The following is a 19769-nucleotide window of genomic DNA, read 5'->3' on the forward strand; positions in this document are numbered from 1 at the left end:
TTTGTCAGACAGTAAGAAGGATTTATCCATTCTTGCCCTGTCAGGATCTGTTACAGGCCTGGTATTTATGTGCACTAATTGACCAAGTAAATGGATGATCAAATGAGAGAGTGAGTGAGAGAGAAGTGTTTCAGGGAGTCTGACACTGAAACCTAAGAATGGGCAAGATCAGATGGGGGTAGAGTGTAGGACAGTCTGGGCCCTACAATGGGAAATCATCCTTCATCCCAGAAAATAAACTGTGCAACTTCTGCATGCTAGTGCTGTCACAGCCTCCCTCACAGAGACACAGCAGACAGGAGGACCCTGCCTCCACTTACTCCTGTGTTTCTGGCACCAAATACAGTTAATGTCTCTTGCCTTTGGGGACATGGGACCCGATCAGCCAGAGGTTGAAAATGCCTCCTCTAACAAAACCAAACAAAATTCTTTTTGAGAATCTCATTTTGAACAATCCACTAGGTGGTATGTGTCTCCCCAGAATCTTGGTGCCAAAACTGGCACAGTCTAAAAGATAAAAAATAGGACAGAGTCATAGCCAGTGTTCAGTAGGTGCTTATTGTGTGCCAGGAGCTGAGTGAAGAGCCTTCTTTGGATGGATTTTCTAATTCAATCCACATGGCTATCCCTATGCGAGAACAATAATTGTGACCATTAATTTAACAGGCATAACTCTTCAGCCCAAAGGAATGATGGAGCTTCCCAAGGTCTCACAGCCAATGAGGGCAGAAGACAGGATTCGAACCCAGGTAGCCTGACCCCAGTGCGTGCACTAACCTTTCCTCCTTATGCTATCCCGAATAGCCCACCAGCCTTGTAGTAGGAAGGAACTGGAGCACAGAGGGATGCCAAGTGAGAGGGCAGCCTCTGACACTGGGTGTTACTAAGCCTATTCCAGGCCCCAGGCTAAGATGCCCTTGTGTCCTGGGACCATCCACTTCTACCTGCACAAAATGGCAGAGTGAGACTGGTTGGGAGAGGCAGACTCTGGCGTGGGTCTGCATGACTTTGAGCCCAGTTCTTTCACCCATTTTCTTATTCTCCTTCTGTGAGAAGGAACGCCATGACCTTGTTCCACATCAAATGAGAGAGTGAGTGAGAGAGCCTTGCACATAGCAGGCACTTCATAAATGTCCATAGTAACAGTGAAGACATAATTGAACAAAAGGAAACTGAAGCCTTTCTTCTTTTAAAAATTTCCAAGTGTAAGAACATATTTTACCCTCATATATATTTCTAATGCTCTGGTTGTTATATATCCGGACATTTATCAGCTGAACTACCCTACCCCACAAAGCCCCTCACAAAACAATCTTCCATGTTTTCTAAAATATAGAGTTGACTCTTTCAGGTATTGGGTGGCCTCTTGTGGTGTGTCGGGATTCTTCTGGCTCAGGACTTTGTGCTGGGACAGAAGATTCTCCTGGGGCTGAAGATAAGGAGGTCTAGGGACCTCCTGGAGTGCCTGGGAAAGTGTCCAGGCAGCCTCAGACTCCTCAGGGGTTTGTCCCATGGTTCTTCCCTAAGGCTGAGTAAACAGTGAAGCTGACCAGGGACCAGACAGCCAATTGAGGATTGTTCTGGGGAACTTGGATGGCTCCTTCCTTGGGAGGAACACTTGGAGCTGTCTAGAGATTCCAGGGCTTCTTGAAACACATTCTCCAAACTAAGCCTGCCAGTTGCCTAGTTTGAGGGAACAGGTTCGGAATAGAAATGGGGAGAGGAGAACCTGACTCGCTAAGAGGCATTTCCCACAAGTGCAGGTGTCATTGCCTCTCCCAAAATAGGATGCTTAAGCCAGCCTGCACACCCCATCACTGTGATATTGGAACACTAGTCCTGCTATCCTCTTGCCCAGGAATGAACAAGCTGGGCTCTCAGAAGCCCCCAGGCCATCCATGGCAATAACTCCAGGGGCAGGAACTACCATGGAATAATGTCCCCATGTGTGTGAGGGGCTGCCCACACCACCTGCTCCTGTTGACTACATGGAGCCCAAATGCCCTGAGCTGGTCCTCAGTGGCCTGGCTCCCTTGAACCTTCTGGGTCCTTCTTCTGGACATTCTAGATATGAGGACCTTTCCCTAATTAACTGGAAGCTCCTCAAAAATCCTGCATTTGTGTCAACAAGGCCTGAGTGCACAAGCTGTCCTCAGGAAGTTGAGCCAGATTGGAGAACATGGAATTCCTGGGACTGTTGGCAGCTCTCAGGATAAAGAGAAGAGAATGACTTTCCCAAAAGCTAGGAACTGGGCACCTCCTACTCTAACCCCTCACATGACCCAGAATACGGTGTTTCTACTATGAGTCCTCTTACAGGAGATGTACACAGAGCCTCTGGGCAGCCATGAACAGTCAGAGGCAGGACAGAAGCTTGAGCCCACCTGTGGATGCCCCAACAAAAATCTAGGTCAATCCCAAAGAAACAAACTTGGTGTAGCAGATTCTACATAGAATCGTATGTTGTACTACATATTTCATGAAAATTAAATTGAAACTTCTTCACAAACCATAAACGTTCATGCCAAATTCTAGTGTTGTTTTTTTTATATAGTTGTTACCATAATCATCACAGTTATGTATGCTTTACTCCTTTTATTTTAATATTCATGACCCTCTGTATTAGGATCAAAGACATATAATGATGACTACTTGATTTAATTCTATGGCAGTCAGGAGCAATTATCTTTGTACTCTTGGAGACTTTGATTTTAAAGGACAATGAATCACACTGGCTTCTGTTAAGTAATCAGAATGCTACATTTATAACATCAATGGACTCAAGTTCTTTGATACAAAATAATCTATATCAAATTAAAAATTTCTAAACTTCTGAGAAATTTGAGAGTATTGTGAGAAATTTCATGTAGTATGTAGAACAGTGAGATAGTTGTACCCATGTCACTGGAAAAAGAATGGCTGTGATACATTTGTGGCTTGTAATGAAGAAAAGAGATAGCAACAAATGGGACATCATTATAAAATTTAAGAAACATAATTTCCCTTTATAAATTCAGAGAGTTTGTTGGTGTGAACGTGTCCTCTCTCCACATGCAGAGTCTATGTTATTTATTCACTTTGAATATTGTTAATCTCTTACCTACAGGTACAAACTCCTCCAGAAATATTTCATGCTAATTATAAGGCATTTAATACATACCTATCATTATCCTGTACTTGTTCCCTCCACTCAAATTTTAAAACAAATTCATGATTAATGAAGACTTCCCAGTGTTTACCTGGACAAATTAGCCTAATGAAGATAATATATTCAAATATGACAATGACAAAAAACGAGAGAAACAGCCAAAGAAAATGCAGCTTAAATAATATTTCCTGATTTAGAAGAAAAATATAGAATATACTGAGGGACCAAAATGTAAGTCAATCCACTGTGGAGTTACTTTAATTTTCAGATTATTTCATAAATACCCTTTAAATTTTATAAAAAACATTGTCATAATCCTTGAAGGGGTCATATAAAGAACACTTAATAGTGTGTGTCACAATTTATGGGGGCAAGACATGATTGCAAGAGGGACTTTACCTAACAATTGCAATCAGTGTAACCTGGCTTATTGTACCCTCAATGAATCCCCAACAATAAAAAAAAAGAACACTTAATAAACTTGGAAATAAGTTAATTGTATGTTAGATCAGGCATGAGTAATAAGTAAAAATAGAGGACTTGCATGGGGGAGATGCTGAGCCACAGTCTTAAGATTTTAATTAAGAATTAATTAAATGTAAGGCACAAAAGAATAGATATTTGCTAACAGAAACTTCAACATTTCTAGTTAATCAGTAAATTATGGACACTTTAAAAAATGTGTTTTTTTCCCAATATGTTTTCTTACTTTAGAAGTTGGTATACAGCCACATTCACAGAAACATAATTAATAATGTTTAGGTGTAACATTATGTTACACCTAAAATTTTTATATAGAGTGAGATATTTGTATATTTACATACATATAAATAAAAAATGTGTTTCAAAAACCAGTGAGGTTGCATATTCAAGGAAAAATGTAAGATAGAATATTATAAATAGTCATTTGCTGTTCATAAATGTATAGCTTTTTACTATACTAGCCAATCATTATAATCACTATAGAAAAAAATGTAACTGGAAAAGATAAGAAAACTTTAACATATAGGAACATTATACTTCAACTTCTTTGCAATTTATTTATTATTTTTTCTTTTTATTTATTTATTTATTTTATTATTAAATCATACCTGTGTACATTAGTGCAATCGCCTGTACAACTTCTTTGCAATTTAAAGCAGCTGGGAAAATGGATCACAGAGATGATATTTTATTATATAACCCAATAGCACATTCTTACTATCCATTACCTAAACTGAGTAATATGAGATAGGTTAATATTGGTGACAAAATAATAGTTGATTCAATCTACAACACTCAACACATTAATAACATTAATTTCTTTAATTTAATGAAATTGACTTCATATATAGTCAAAGAAAATTTCAAAATCTAGTGTATTTTGTTAGACTAATGTGCAATTAGTAAAATGATTTACTTCTAAAACTGTGATTGTTTTACTTTCTTATGACAGTGCAGAGAAATATTAGCATGTAAGGCTATTTTATGCATCACTTTAAATACTTTTTATATGTCAACCACAAAGCAAATCTCTGCTTCATACACATTACATTTCAATGTTTTGAATCTTCTACAAAAAGATTACACAAACATTGCCCAGCTAATATATGAAGCCTTCTAATAATTCTGATGTAGCAAGAGTTAACCACATATTTCACATAAACACTAGGAATAAAAGCATAGCATTTCTACATTGTGAGTTAAAATACAAAAATTTCTGATTGTCAAAAATGCAAAAATGTTTTACATTCCTAGCTTGACCATGACCAGAAAAGCATAGTTTACATGTAATTATGATAATCAGAAAATCAATCTCTGCTTTTTAAACTTAAAATTAATTACAAAATTATTTTAGCTTGATTATTCACCATAATAATTGATAATCATCGTTTAGCACAATATGTGAAAGTCTCAGTGCCTTAGTGCATTCTACTCTGAATCCCTGGATATTTATATAGACCAGATGTTTGATTAATTGTTCAATTTATTACATCTGTAAAGTATTTTTAAATCAATAATTTGTAGTTTTAATATAAAGATATATGCTTTGCACAAATATTTCTCTACATTTATATTGATTAAATTTCTAATAAAAATTCTCTGATTTTAAATAATTTTTCAGAAAATATTGGCATATCAAATAAAATTTGTGATGTAAAATTATTTCACCACTCTGAATTTTTTAATTGTTGTCTTTCACTATATGTACTCATGTTAATGCTAATGCTAACACTTGAGAAGGCTCTTTTTGCCATCATTACATTTTTCCTAATTTTATCTGAATTATGTGATGTTGAGTACAGTGTGAGGAGTTATTCAAGACTTTGCCACATATTTCACATCTGTAACATCTTTCTCTGGTATAAATTATTTTATGTAGAGTTTGGTGTTAACACCTGTTAAAGGTTTTGCCACATTCTTCACATTTGTAGGATTTCTATCCAGTATGAATTCTCCGATGTGTTGTAAGATTTGCACACTGGTTAAAGGCTTTGCCACATACTTCACATTCATAGGATTTCTCTCCAGTATGAATTCTCTTATGTGTTGTAAGAACCGAGCACTGGTTAAAGTATTTGTCACATTCTTCACATTTGTAGGGTTTTTCTCCAGTATGAATTCTTTTATGTCTTGTAAGAGCTGAGCAATTGTAAAAGGCGTCACCACATTCTTCACATATGTAGGGTTTCTGTCCAGTATGAATTCTCCTATGTGTTGTAAGAGCTGAGCAATTGTAAAAAGCTTTACCACATTCTTCACATTTGTAGGGTTTCTCTCCAGTATGAATTCTCTTACGTGTTATAAGACTTGAGCAATTGTTAAAGGCTTTGCCACATTCCTCACATTTGTAAGGTTTCTCTGCAATATGAATTCTCTTATGTACAGTAAGGATTGAGCATTTACTAAAGGCTTTGCCACATTCTTCACATTTGTAAGATTTCTCTCCAGTATGAATTCTCTTATGTGTTGTAAGATCTGAGTACTTGTTAAAGGCTTTGCCACATTCTTCACATTTGTAGGGTTTCTCTCCAGTATGAATTCTCTTATGTATTGTAAGAGCTGAGCACTGGTTAAAGGCTTTGACACATTCTTCACATTTGTAACATTTCTCTCCAGTATGAATTCTCTTATGTCTTATAAGACTTGAGCAGCTGTTAAAGGCTTTGCCACATTCCTCACATTTGTAAAGTTTCTCTCCAATGTGAATAATCTTATGTATAGTAAGTATTGAGCATTTACTATAGGCTTTGCTACATTCTTCACATTTGTAGGGTTTCTCTCCACTATGAATTCTCTTATGTTTTGCATGATGTGAGGAGTGTTTGAAGTCTTTGCCACATTCCTCACATTTGTAAGGTCTCTTTCCACTATGAGTTCTCTTATGCACAGTAAGGATTGAGCATACTGAAAGCTTTGCCACATTCTTCACATTTGTAGGGTTTCTCTACAGTATGAGTTCTGTTATGTACAATAAATATTGAGCATTGAGTAAAGGCTTTACTACATTCTTCACATTTGTAGGGTTTCCCTTCACTATGAATTCTCTTATGTGTTATAAGATGTGTGTAGTTGTTAAAGGCTTTGACACATTCCTCACATTTGTAATGTTTCCCTCTAGTATGAATTCTTTTATGTGTACTAAAAACAGAGCACTGTTTGGAAGTTTCATCACATTCTTCACATTTTTAGTGTTTTTGTCTTGTGTTAACTTTCTTATGTTCGAAAAGATTTGTCTTGTCATTAAAGGCTTTGTTACACTGGAAAGTTTTCTTTCTAGTATGTCTTACCTTGTGCTTACTTAGATTTGCAGATTTACTGAAGACCTCCATACATTTATTACCTTGAATGATTGTCCTATGTGTAGCTGACAAACTTTGGAATAGTCCATGATAATAAATTTTCTGCCTCTCATACTCTTCCATTTTATTCCAGTCTTTCCATACATGTAAATTTTCAAAGCACAGGTTCTATATTTAGTGATTGACACTTTTTGAAATGCATCCTTTATACCCTGCTCTGGCAAAAACTCCTGGGTGTAATGAGAAGGAAGCATTAAAGGAAATGAAAATGACAATTTATTTCACTTTTGAAACTTATCTCAATTTTTAAATTTGACTGACAAATACGTAAAATTATACCAAGTAGAATAGCTAACAAAGCACAGAAGAATATCAAAATCATAATACCTTCATAGATGTATTAAGTTGAAAATATGTTGACAAACATGACGTTTCAGATCTTTTATAACTATATGTTTTTTATTAAATCATAACTGTGTACATAGGTATGACCATGGGGAATCATACACTAGCTTCATAGAACATTTGACATATTTTCATCACAATGGTGAACATAGCCTTCCTGGCACTTTCCTAGTTATTGTGCCAAGACATTTACATTCCACATTTACTAAGTTTCACATATACCCTTGTAAGATGCACCACAGGTGTAATCCCACCAATCTCCCTCCCTCTACCCTCTCCCTTTCCCCCTTACCCCTATCCTTAGGTTGTAACTGGGTTATAGCTTTCATGTGAAAGCCATAAATTAGTTTCATAGTAGGGCTGAGTACATTGGGTACTTTTTCTTCCATTCTTGAGATACTTTACTAAGAAGAATATGTTCCACCTCCATTCTTGTAAACATGAAAGAGGTAAGGTCTCCATCTTTGTTTAAGGTGGCATAATATTCCATGGTGTACATATACCACTATTTATTAACCCATTCATGGATGGATGGGCACTTGGGCTTTTTCCATCACTTAGCACTTATGAATAGGGCTGCAATAAACATTCTGGTACAAATATCTTTGTTATAATGTGATTTTTGGTCTTCTGGGTATCTGCCCAGTAGAGGAATTGCAGGATTGAATGGCAGCTCTATTTTTAGATCTCTAAGTCTTCTCCATATATCTTTCAAAAAGGAATGTATTAATTTGCATTCCCATCAGCAGTGCAAAAGTGTTCCCTTTTCTCCACATCCACGCCAAGATCTCTGGTATTGAGATTTTGTGATATAGGCTAGTCTCACTGGAGTTAGATGATATCTCAAAGTAGTTTTGATTTGCATTTCTCTCATGATTAAAGATAATGAGCATCTTTACATATGTCTGAAGGCCGCGCGCCTGTCTTCTTCAGAGAAGTTTCTCTTCAAATCCCTTTCCCAGCCTGTGATGGGATGACTTGTTCTTTTCTTGCTAATGTGTTTGAGTTCTCTGTGGGTTCTGGTTATTAAGCCTTTGTCGGAGACATAACCTGCAAATATCTTTTCCCATTCTGAGGGCTGTTTGCTTGCTTTAATTACTGAGTTCTTGGCTGTTCAGAAGCCTTTTAGTTTGATGAAGTCACAGTAGTGTATTTTTGAAGCTGCTTCAATTGCCCAGGGGATCGTCCACATAAAATACTCGCCCAGACCAATTTCTTCAAGAATTTTCACTGCACTCTCCTCTAGTAATTTTATAGTTTCATGACTCAAGTTTAAATATTTAATCCAGTGAGAGTCTATCTTAGTTAATGGTGAAAGGTGTGGGTCCAGTTTCAGTCTTCTGCAGGTTGCCAGCCAGTTTATACAGCAGCATTTGTTAAATAGGGAATCTTTTCCCCACTGAATGTTTTTAATTGGCTTGTCAAAGATTAAATAATGGTAAGTAGCTGGATTAATCTCTTGGTTCTCTATTCTTTTCTAGACATCTACTTCTCTGTCTTTGTGCCAATGGCATGCTGTTTTGATCACTATCGATTTGTAGTAAAGTCTGAGGTCTGGTAGCATGATTCCTCCTGTTTTGTTGTTATTTCTAAGTAATGTATTGCCTATTCGAGTTTTTTTCTCATTCCATATAAAATGAAGGATTGTTTTTTCAAGATCTTTAAAGTATCACAGTGGAGCTTTAATAGGGATTGCGTTGAAATTATATATTGCTTTGGTAGTATGGACATTATAACGATGTTGATTCTTCCCAGCCATGAGCATGTTTTTCCATTTGTTGACATTTTCAGCTATTTCTTTCCTTAGAGTTTCATAGTTCTCTTTATAGAGATCTTTCACGTCTTTTGTTAGATAAACTCCCAAATATTTCATATTCTTTGGCACTACTGTGAATGGGATGGAGTCCTTAACTGTTTTTTGAACTTGACTATTATTGGTATATATAAAGGCTATGGATTCATGAATGTTGATTTTGTAACCTGAGACACTGCTATATTTCTTGATCACTTTTAAGAGTTTTGTAGTATAGTCCCTAGTGTTTTCTAGATGTACAATCATATCATCTGCGAAGAGCGAAAGTTTGACCTCTTCTGACCCTATGTGGATACCCTTGATCACCTTTTCTTCCCTAATTGCGGTGGCTAATACATCCATTACAATGTTAAAAAGAAATGCAGACAATGGGTAGCCTTGTCTAGTTCCTGATCTGAATAGAAATGATTCCAATTAACTCCATTCAATATGATATTGGCTGTGGGTTTGCTGTAGAAGGCCTCTATCAGTTTAAGAAATGTCTCTTCTATAACAATTTTCTTAAGTGTTCTGATCTTGAAGGGCTGCTCGATATTATCAAAAGCTTTTCCTGCATCGATTGAGAGAATCATATGGTCTTTTTTTTTTACTTTGTTTATGTGTTGAATTACGTTTATAGATTTACGTATATTGAACCAGCCTTGAGACCCTGGGATAAAACTGACTTGGTCAAGATGTATAATTTGTTTGATGTGTTGCTGGATTCTGTTCGTTAGGTTCTTGTTGAATATTTTTGCATCTATATTCATTAGTGATATTGGTCTATAATTTTCTTTTCTTGTTGGGTCTTTTCCTGGTTTGGGGATCAAGGTGATATTTGCTTCATAGAATGTGTTGGGTAGTCTTCCTTCTTCTTTTACCTTTTGAAACAGGTTTAGTAATATAGGTACTAATTCCTCTTTAATGGTTTGGTAGAACTCTGACGTGAAACCATCTTGTCCCGGGCTTTTCTTTTTAGGGAGGTTTTGTATGGTTGATGCTATTTCCGAACTTGATATGGGCCTGTTGAGAATTTCCACTTGATTCTAGCTAAGTCTTGGAAGGTGATGTGCTTTCAAGGATCGGTCAATCACCTTTAGATTTTCATATATGTGAGAATAAAGTTTCTAGTAATATTCATTAAGGATATTTTGGATTTCTGATGAGTCTGTTGTTATTTTGTCTTTGTTGTTTCTGATTGATGAGATTAGAGATTTAACTCGTTGTTTACTGATTAGATTGGTCAAACGTTTATGTATATTATAGACATTTTCAAAAAAACAGCTTTTGGATTTATTTATCTGTTGTATAATTCTTTTGTTTTCGATTTCATTTAATTCTGCTCTAATTTTGATTATTTCTTTTTTTCTACTGGGTTTAGGGTTGGAATATTCTTCCTTTTCCCCTTGCTCAAGATGTCCCATTAAGTTGTTAACTTCTTCTCTTTTTGTTCTCTTGAGGAAGGCTTGCAGTGCTATCAATTTCGCTCTTAGAACTACTTTTGCAGTGTTCCAGAGGTTCTGATAGTTCGTGTCTTCATTATTGTTTTGTTCCAAAAAATTGGCGATTTCTTTCTTAATTTCATTTCTGACCCAGCTATCATTCAGCATAAGGTTATTTAAATTCCATGTTTTAGTATGAGTATGCAGATTCCTGTTGTTACTCTGCTCAACTTTTATTCCATGGAGGTCTGAAAAGATGCAAGGAATAATTTCTATTCCTTTAAATTTACTGAGGTTAGACTTGTGACCTAAGATGTGATCGATTTTGGACTAAGTTCCGTGGGCTGATGAGAGTATGTGTATTTAGTTTTTTTGAGATGAAATGTTCTGTAGATGTCTGCTAAATCCAAATATTGGATGGTTAGGTTTAAATGTAAGATTTCTTTGCTCAGCTTCTTTTTGGAGGATCGATCCAACACTGCCAAAGGAGTGTTGAAATCTCCGACTATTATGAAGCTGGAGGAAATCAAGTTGTTCATGTCAGTAGAGTTTTTCTTATAAATTGTGGTGCATTCTGTTTGGGTGCATAGATATTAATAATTGAAATCTCATCATATTGCTTATTACCCTTAACACATTGGAAGGACACATTTTTGTTTTTCCTTACTTTTTTTGGTTTAAAGCCTATTGTATCTGCAAATAAAATTGCAACACCTGCTTTTTTCTGATTACCATTTGCCTGAAATATGGATGACCATCCTTTCACCCTGAGTCTATATTTGTCTTTTTAGTTAAGATGTGACTCTTTTATGCAACAAATATCTGTCCTGAGTTTTTGTATCCAGTCAGCCAACCTATGCCTCTTTAGAGGACAGTTTAGGCCTTTCACATTTATGGAAAATATTGATAAGTCTGGTGAAATATTGGGTATCTAGTTTTTCAAAGGTCTAGGGAACATTTTTAATTCTTTCACCAGTGTGGAAGTTATACTTTGATCCAAAGTTTCTGAGTGAATTTACTTTTGTGGTATATGATTGTGTTGGTCATTAATGGGACATTAATGGGAGTACTGGGAGCTCACCATTGTGAGCGGAAAATATACACAGTTTCACTCAGTTTTTTGCCTGGCTGCATTGCTGCCCAAGGAGGGCTGTTGCAACACACTTTGGGGAAGTGCCGCCCTGTGTGGCTCCCCCTCAGTCGGCTGCCCTCTCCTTGCTCCCATGCCCTAGGGTCAGTGCTGACCAGCTGCAGCTCTGGCACTGTCCACACACCTCGAGAAATCACCCAAGAATCCAACCTCCTGGGGGACAGGCCTCCAGTCCTCAGTGTGAGTGGAGGGGGGTGCTGGGAGTTCAGGGTTGCAGGTAAAGGATATTTACAGTTTTATACAGTTTTATGCCTGGCAGGAGGACGCCATGGCACCCTAGTAGTGTGGTAGGTCCAGTTTTTAGAAGGTCTCTCCCGTGGAGTGTTGTAGGAGGACCTTTGATTTTTGCCCATTTCTTTGTTTCTTTGTGGGGCTCTTGAGCCAGTCTCATGGGGGAGGGGTGGACTCCGGTCTGCTTGGTGATGGATTTTGTACTTTTTGTTTGCATCCTTGTGGTTGCAGCTCACCTCAGCAGGGTTTATGTGTGTTCTCAACCTTCTTTCTTGATGCAGCTCAAATCCACCAGGTTTCTTGCTAAATTTTCATCCCTTAATTCTTTTTCTGGATGGGACCCTCTGTGGAAAGCTGGCTTTAGGCCATCATCTTGTCTCCCCTACCTCCTTTTATAACTATTTAATAGTTTATAGTACATCAATGTGCACAATACTAAAAATTACATAGACGTCAAAGAAAGTTTGTTACTTTTTCCATCAAATCCCTCATTCTTCCCTAATACATAATACTTGCTTGAGTAGTAAAATCTCATCTCCTGTATTCTCCTTCTAGAGATAATAAAAATAGGTTCACATATTTTCATACATCTGGCTTTCTGTGGTCTTTCTAAAGGCTGATTTTTGTCTTCCATGAAAAACATGTAACTCTCTGTTTTACATATGGAAATATAAGAAAACTGTGGCAATATAATAGTGCATAAAACATTTTAATTTTGCTATAAAATTTGTAAGACAAAATTATAAACTAATCATTACTTTATATTAGTACAAATACAATATAAAAAGGTATAATTACTGATCAGTAATAAAGTTGATGGCAGATGTAAAGAAAAAATAACTTTACAGAACTGAAGTTATGTTAAGTTGTACCATTTTAAAATATGTTGCTAATCCAAAAGATTTTAGAAATTCCCATGATAAATATAAAGAATATTTATAGATACATAGAGAAGAACATGTGAAAAGGTTGTATGTCTCTAAAAGTCAATGTGACACAAATGACATCAAGAAAGAAAAAGAGAATGTAGTGACAACTACAGAAAACAATCATAGGGAAAGTGTATGTTCTCCCCTTCTTAAAAATCATATAAAATTGATGTATTAGATGTTCCACTGAAAAGACATACATTAAATAAAGTGACTAAAAATCCAACTATGTTGTATACAAGGGTCTCAATTTCATATCTAATAAAAGCAATATAGTAAAATTGGCAGGATAGAAAAACATATCAAAAGAGATGTTAATATGAGAACAGAGGAGGTCACAGTTATGTTAAGCACATTATATTTTATGTCAAAAATGTTGTATTTTTAAAAAAATACTTCAAATACAGTCACAAGAGACAAAGGACATTAAATAATCAAAAGATTATTGAGTTGGAACTAAAAATAGCATATATACATATATAATAATACATATAAAAGAAACATTGACAGAATTGCAGCAAGAAGCCAGGTATGCTGGATCACACTTGCAACCCTAGCACTCAAGAAGACTAAGGCGGGTGGATTGCCTGAGCTCATGGGTTAAAGACCAGCTTAAGGACAAAAAAGACCCCATATCAAAAAAATTAAAAATAGCCAGGCGTTGTGGCAGGAGCCTGTAGTCCCAGCTACTTGGGAGGCTGAGGCAAGAGAGTCACTCGAGCTCAAGAGTTTTAGGTTGCTGTGACCTATGACACCACAGCACTCTACCAAGGGCAACAAAATAAGACTCTTCTAGAGAAAAAAAAAAGAATTACAGCAAGAAGTAAAAACCTACATATGTAATAGGATACTTTGACATTCTACTTTCAAGAATAAATAATACATTGAGTCAAAATATTAATAATAAAAGATAGAATCAGAAAATACTACAAAGCAATTCAGCCTAACAGGGGTGGAGAGACACATAATAGCAGATTATGCAATCTTCTCAATAGCTCTTAAAACACTTTCCCAGAAATACCACCTGTTCTGTCATAGACAAGTCTCTTTTTTTAAACAAATTTAAAAATTTTTTTGACAAGTTCCAGTTTATTTTTTAATGGTAAATCATAGCTGTGTACATTAGTGCAATCAAGGGGTACAATGTGCTGATTTCATATGCAATCTGAAATATTCTCATCAAACTCTTCAACGTAGCCTTCATGACATTTTCTTAGTTATTGTATGTAGACATTTGTATTCTCCCTTTAGTAAGTTTCACCTGTACCCATTCTAAGATGCATCATGGGTGTGGTCCCACCCATTACCCTCCCTCCTGTCAAATCTTAAGAAATTTAAAAAATGGAAATTTTATACACTTAAATTTCTGACCAAAATGGAATAGAAGTCTAAATCCATAAATGAGAACAGAAAAATATTCAGAAATATATTGAAATAAAGAACCCAGTCTTGAATATACTCTGGTTCAAGCATTAGAAGACTTATTGTTCAAAAGATGACTATACTGCTCAAACTGATTTGCTGACTCAAAGCAAACTTTTTCAAAATCCAAATTTATTTTTTTATCCAATAAAAATACCCACCCCAAATCATGTGGAATCTGAAGGCACCACAAAGAACACAACAATCATTCAAAAGAGAAATAATGCTATGGACACCAAACTTTCTGGTTTCAAAACACTAAAAAGCTACAATAATCAAAGTTTTTGTACTGGCAAAAAGGCAGGAAACTACACCAATAAATCAAAGGAAACAAAGGTATAAATTATTGCATATATTTTCTAATAGCTATTTTAAAAATATCTAAACCCATATTCATTACACAAATATACACAAAAACCAGAAGAGGAAGGTAATTCAAACTGCCTTTGCCAAATGAAGGAATAAATGCAATTTGGAATATAAAAATAATAGATTTCTCAGCTTTTCACAAGCAAATAATTTTATATGCAATAGACACATAACACTTGATGACCTTATGGATGATGGAATGTCAGTCACAGATATACATATGCTTTATGATTGTCCTTATATATACTTTCATGATACTTGTGATGTAGTTACATTCTAAAAAATAAAAGTATGACATTTGTCAGGGGTTAGGAAATGGCAAAATAGACATTTCTTTTATATTATTGAATTTTAATCTTAGAAGATGCATACATTGTAGACACATATTACTTCACATTGTAAATTCATTAACAGGACTGATGTGAATAATTAAGTTATAATTTTTAAATATTATATTATTTGTTTTATAATAATGAGAATAAAAATAAAATCTTAAAGAGATACAGTTACAAAAGTTTTCAAAACTTCCCTACGAATAACAAAAGTATTTCTCTCACACAAATATAATACATATTCACCAATAAGTACATGATGAAATTACAACAATTTTCATGAATTCTCACCTAGACAGAATAAAACAATGTATTGACAAAACAATAAAATAAGCATTTTAAGTTACAAACATATTAGAGGTATTTTTTAGTCATTTTTTTTGGTCATCTTTAGGCAAATAAACATAGAGAATTATATTGGAAATTAATAACTGGCTGATTTATATTGCATTATTAATCCTGCTAAATGATGTTTAGAGTTGAATATGTCACATTAAATTGTAACACATCAAGAGAGGGACAAGATGAACAACTAGAGGCAGCTTTCACCAGAAACTCCCGTCCAGAAGAAGAAAAGTTAAACTGAAGTGAACTTAAGGAAGTTGGCATTGGGGAGTTGTACACTAAGAGAGAGAGAAAAAAAAAAAAAACCAAGGTACATATTATCCACACTGAGACAAACTGTGAGGGCAAGAAAGAGGAAGAAAGAGATCAGGTAAGGAGCAACTAGACTACTGAATGTGTCTGATGCCAAAGGGGAGGGGAGAATCTCTGACTGGAGGGCATGCCATGGGTTTTCTGTGTGTGGCCAGGGTAAAACGGACCTCTTTGAGAACCATGAAGTCCCACTTCTCCTGTGCCTAGGAATTTTCACCTCTGGGTCCTTATCCTGCCTGATGCAAAAGTGAACAACTTTTTCTCTGCAGTCCTGAGTTCATAGCCAATCTTCCCCCTCTCTGGTTACCAGATGGACTGCCCCCCTCAGAGGTCAGTGTGTTTGACAAGATCTCTGAGGGATCTCTACATTGTGTGGGCCACTGAGTCAAGTGCCAGCCATCCCCAGTTCTGAGAGGCAATTGTGGATGTGCAGCACTAACTTTGGCATGGCATGGATTCACCTGGCTATTGCTTAGGCTACGAGTGCTTTTTCCCTACCCTCTGGAGAAGTTCTCCTCTGTGTCTGTGCCCAGTGACTCATAGCAATACTCCTGTTAACATGGACAGAGGCAGTCCTAGTCTCAAGCAACCTGCCCTGGAAAGGTCCAGGAACCAGATTCCAGCCACAGCTCCATTCTGTCAAGGCTATATACAGGAACCCAGGGGATGGACTGCAGCTTTGAACTTGTTTGAACAGGGTTATTTACACCACTGGAGCAGAAATGGTTGGAGCTGCTGGAAGATTCCCCTACTCCAGCTGCTGGTGGTGGGGGGTGACAGGATTGTGCTGATTTGCATTTGTTTGCACAAGGAGATTTGGTACCATGAGGGTCAGAATCAGAGGTCTGTCTATGGATTTCTCTCCTCAAGCCATTGCCAGTGAGGTCAACAGGGGTTCAAATCTTTTACAGCAGGGATTCCAGTAAAATATAGTTGCTTCTTTAAACTGAGGGGAGAATAAGGCCACACAGAACAAAATCAATTTGAACTATCTTGTAGCCTCCCCCAATTTAGGACACTCATCCAATGACCTGCCACTCAGAGTTACCCACCCAAACTGGAGAGAGCAAGGCCTGCCCTCAGAGATGTTCACACTGCAGCCCATAAAAGGAGATTCATAAGGCTGTGGGGAAAGGGCCACAAGGACAAGCTCCAGCTCATTGGTAAAAGGGTGATAATCTCCATTTCCTGGAGCCTCTAAATATATCTAACTCCACTGGTTTTAGTGTCCAAATAAGTATCTGTGGTACTGCCTAGTGGTCCCCAATTAAATTATCTCTCAATAACTATTTAGGGACAACCTAACATTTAAGTTTAGCAAATATAATTAATATGAGAAATAATCTTAAAATACACATGGGGAGGAACATGTAGAAGAATCATGACAACATGAAAAATTAGACTATATCAACTCCCTTAAGAGATTACAAGGGAGATTACAATGGTGGTCATACAGTAGAAAATACCATTGATTGAAAAAGGTTTTAAATTTCAGGAATAGAATTTAGAATACAGATGGAAAATACATAAATGGAATTGAGAAGAAGATGAAAAAAGAAATCCAAAAAAATTGTCAAGTAATAGTCTCCAGAAATTAGTGAAGTTAAAGAAAAAGTCACTAAACATCAGGATATAAGTAGGAAAGATATAGCAGAGCTTAAGGAATTGAAAGAAACATTCAAGGAGCTTCAAAACACCCTACAAAGCCTCAGTGATAGAGTAGAATATGGAGAAGAAAGAAATGAAGAAATTGAAGAAAAGACTTTTAATCACTCAAAGACATAAAAAAGAGAGAGAAAAAAAAACATAATATTCCCTGACAAAGTTATGGAATTACTCTACAAGATAAAACATTCGAATTATAGGGATTCCTGACAGAAAGGAATATGGTCCTAAAATCACGGAAGCTCTATTTCAAGACATCATAGTGTGAAATTTCCTGAGCATTAATAGAGATCTAGAATTAAGATAATAGTTTCAGAACCCCAGCACAACTCAATCCAAACATAGGATCTCCTACGCAAATCATAATTAATATTGTCCAAAGACAATATGAAAGATAAAATTCTGCAAACAACCAAGAATAAAAAAAAAGTCTTATGTACAAAAGGAAAAAAATCAGGATGACAGCAGACATTTCAGCTGAAACTTTTAAAACCAGAAATGGTGGTTATCAACATTTAACCTTTTTAAACAAAACAATTTTCAGCCCAGGATCCTGTATCTTCCTAAACTGAGTTTCATATGAAGAAATCAAATATTTTACTGACATGAAAATGTTGAGAAAATATTTCACAGCTAAACCCAACTCTAGAAGAAGTACTCAGATTCATACTGACAAGCACAATGGTCCATCAAAGTATAAACACCCAGAAATTTAAAAATGAAGCCTAGTTTCCACAGTGGAACAAGGGATGATACAAAGCAATGGACTTCCTCAGAATAAGACAAATAAAATTCCACCATACCTATCAATTCCTTCAACAAATGTGAATGGCTTGATTTCCCACAACAATGGTACAGGGTGGTTGACTGGATAAATGTGTATATCTTCTGTCTTTAAGAAATGCATGTGACCTCTAAATATAAAACATAACTCAGGGTAAAAGGATGGAAAATAACATTCCAGGCAAATGGAAATCAGAACAAAGCCAGGGTTGAAAATTTATTTGCAGATACAATGAAAAGATTTTTTTTAGTCAGAATCTTACTTTGTCACCCATGGTAAAGTACCATGGCATCATAGCTCTCAGTAACCTCCAATTCCTGGGCTTAAGTGAGTCTCCTGCCTCAGCCTACTAAGTAGCTGGGACTACAGGCACCCACCAAAACACCTGGCTATGCAGATACAATAGAATTTTAACAAGGAAAAATAAGACAATGATTGACACTATATACTGGTCAAAGGAACTATACAACATAAAGCGATTATAATCATTAACATCTGTCCAGTCAATTTAAATGCTTCTAGATATAAAAATGAATCTTAAATGATCTGAACAATATTTTGTCTTCCAGGTCCATAATAGTAGGAGATTTCAACACCCTTCTGACAAAACTGGACAGATCCTCCAAGCAGAAACAAAACAAAGAAGTAATGCACTTAAACACGACCCTAGAAAAAATGGACTTCATAGACATACAGAACATTTCATTTTAATAAAACTAAATATTTTAGTTTTATTTTATAATTTTCTCATCAGCACATGGATCATCTTCCAAAATTGATCATATATTATAACACAATTCAGACATCAACAAATTTAAAAGAATGTAAATAATAACTTGTATCTTAAAAGAGCATCACAGAATAAAAATAGAACTCAAAACCAACAGAAATATTCATACACACATTAAGTCATGGAAACTGAACAACTCTTGGCTCAACAACAGCTGTGTTAAGGATGAGTTTAAGAATAAAATCAGTTGATTTCTTGAACAAAATAATGATGAAGGCACAAGCTATCAAAAACTGTGGATACTGCAAAGGCAATTCTAAGAGGGAAATTTATAGCATTAGATGCCTTCATCTAGAAAACAGAAAGAGAGCAAGCCAAAAACCTAATGGGTCATCATAACCAATTGGAAAAAGGAGAATGAACCAGTCCTTAATCCAGCAAAAGGAAATAAATAGCCAAAATTAGAGCATAATCAAATGAAATTAAAAATAAAAGAATCATACAGGAGATCAGTGAAATAAAAAATTTGTTCTTTGAAAAGATTAATAAAATCAAGAAATTATTGGCCAGAAAAACCAGAAACATAATAGTAAAATATCTAATAACCTTAATCAGAAATGTGAAAGGGGGAAATAAGAGATGCCACAGAAATACAGAAGATCTGCAACAATTACAACAAAAAACTCTATACCCAGAAAAATGAAAATGTAGAAGAATAGAACCTATACCTGGAATCACACCACCTTCCTAAACTCAACCAGAAATATCAGAAATTTTGAATAGACCTCTATCAGGTCCTGACATTACATCAAAAATACAAAAATCTTCCAAAAAAGAAAATCTCTGTACCAGATGGTTTCACATCAGAATTCTACCAAGCATTCAAAGAAGAGCTAGTACCTATATTGTATAATCTAACCAAAACATAGAA

The 19769-nt window shown here is 35.8% G+C and overlaps 1 pseudogene; it reads right to left on the minus strand.

Annotated features, from left to right (window-relative positions):
- Window positions 1–5387: 5387 nt before the first annotated feature.
- The window catches only part of LOC128572476 (putative zinc finger protein 66), a 68280-nt pseudogene continuing 53898 nt past the window's right edge, over window positions 5388–19769 (minus strand).

Source organism: Nycticebus coucang, chromosome 20 (assembly GCF_027406575.1).
Source record: "Nycticebus coucang isolate mNycCou1 chromosome 20, mNycCou1.pri, whole genome shotgun sequence".
Classification (NCBI taxonomy): domain Eukaryota; kingdom Metazoa; phylum Chordata; class Mammalia; order Primates; family Lorisidae; genus Nycticebus; species Nycticebus coucang.